Genomic DNA, 1,965 nt, shown 5'->3' on the forward strand with positions numbered 1-1,965 from the left:
ACATACCAAGTCTACAGCTACATATGGAACAATTCCATCTGAAAAAGACCTGAAAAACAGCTGAATCATTTCTTCACAGCAAACAATAAAAGGGCCACATCGAGACAGTCAGGAGACCAAAAGTTCTCTCATCACTCAAACACAGCATTATTGAAGCCAGAAGACTTGGAACTCCAGGAATCTGGGCTACAGAGTGACAGAGACATCTCCAGGGGCCTATGGGGAAAGATGGCGGGTCAAAGGTGCATGATTAAAAATTGGGAGAGATAAAATGGGCAGCATAGGCCTGGAGGTGAGGGATCCCCTTCTGTGGAGAGACAAAGGAAGAGAAAGAGAGGCTCTGGAAGTGTAGGATTGTATTTGGACAAGAAAAAAATCCATGGACTGGGGAACAGAAAAAACATAGAAAGAACCAATTTCTAACACAATCCAGAGTTGCGGAACTTTCTCCGAACTGGGGCCTGCCACTCTGTATACGTACCTAGGTGGGGGGAGCCAGCCCTGGGCTCAGTAGCAAGCTCAGAGGTGCAGTTGCAGAGTGCAGTCCCCTACCTTGAGTGCTGTGGGAAGAAGGTATATAGCTGTTCCAAGGACAAAAGACCCTGCAGGCGTCCGCCAGCCAGAGGTCCTTTGTCAGCAGGCTGGGCAGAGTGGCACTACCCTGGAACCAGGGTGAATGGAGCGGGATCCTTTAAGACATCAGGGTTTGAATGCCAGCCCAGTGCCTAGGAGGTGCAGAAGACTGTGGAGCGGGACAGACTGGCCCACTCATGCCTGCACGGCACTGTAAGGACAGCCTGAACAGAGCGGTCTGGGACACCTGGAGCAGGGAGGAAAGACTGGGGTGTAACCATTTTTCTCCCCATCACCAGCAAGGTGAGGCTTCAAGGAACAGTACAGCACACTCACAGTGGAGGCAGGACCCGCCTATACCAAAAAATGCCTCTCCATGTTTGGTAACTGTGTATCTACCGGAGCAAGATTAACATTGACCAAACCAGACGGCTCCTCCTCCAGACCAGCACAGCCCGTTCCAAGGCACCATCAGATATCGGTCCAGCAGTTTTACATTTTCAAATTTGATTCTTGGTCAATTCTTATTATATATATATAATATATATACTATACATATTATGTATATATATTATATATGTATATATAATTTTTTTTCTGGGGCACCTGGGTGGCCCAGTTGGTTGGGCATCTGACTTCGGCTCAGGTCTCGATGTCACAGTCTGTGAGTTTGAGCCCCACGTAGGGCTCTGTGCTGTCAGCTCAGAGCCTGGAGCCTGCTTCGGATTCTGCGTCTCCCTATCTCTCCTCTCCTGCTCATACTCTGTCTCTCCCCCCACCTCTCAAAAATAAATAAACATTCTATAATTTTTTTTCTTCCTTTTCTTCCTCTTATTTCTTCCCTTCTCTACTCTGGTTGTTGGTTTAAGCGGACATTTTTAATCTATTCTTTTTACATCCCTTCTGTATCTCCTTTATACCCCACCCCCACCCCCGCTCTGGATTAAGCTGTATAATTTCTCTGATTCTCTGCCTGGTCAATTTTTTTCTTTTCTTTTTTCCTGCCCCTATCATTTCTCTCTTTGTATGGGATAAGGCTTCTTCCACCACCAGCCCCTTTTTAATTTTTTTCCAAGGTTACTTCAATGAACAAATCAAAGCATACCAGGTGGAAGGTCCAAACCACCTCTACAAGTAGGGAGATAGAGCAACAAGAGTCACAACAATAGAGAGCACACAACACACTACAAAAACACCTCCTGAAGGGCCAGACCCTGGACAGTATACAGCCTCCTTTTAATAGCAGTGTTCACAGATGCAGGACACATAATATGCTATTAAAACACGTGAAAGAGAGAAAATTAGCCAAAATGACCAAATGGAAGAATTCTCCTCAAAAGAAATTCCAGAAAGAAATAGCAGCTAGGGAATTGCTCCAAACAGATATAAACA

The sequence above is a fragment of the Panthera leo genome, chromosome C2, assembly GCF_018350215.1.
Source record: "Panthera leo isolate Ple1 chromosome C2, P.leo_Ple1_pat1.1, whole genome shotgun sequence".
Lineage (NCBI taxonomy): Eukaryota > Metazoa > Chordata > Mammalia > Carnivora > Felidae > Panthera > Panthera leo.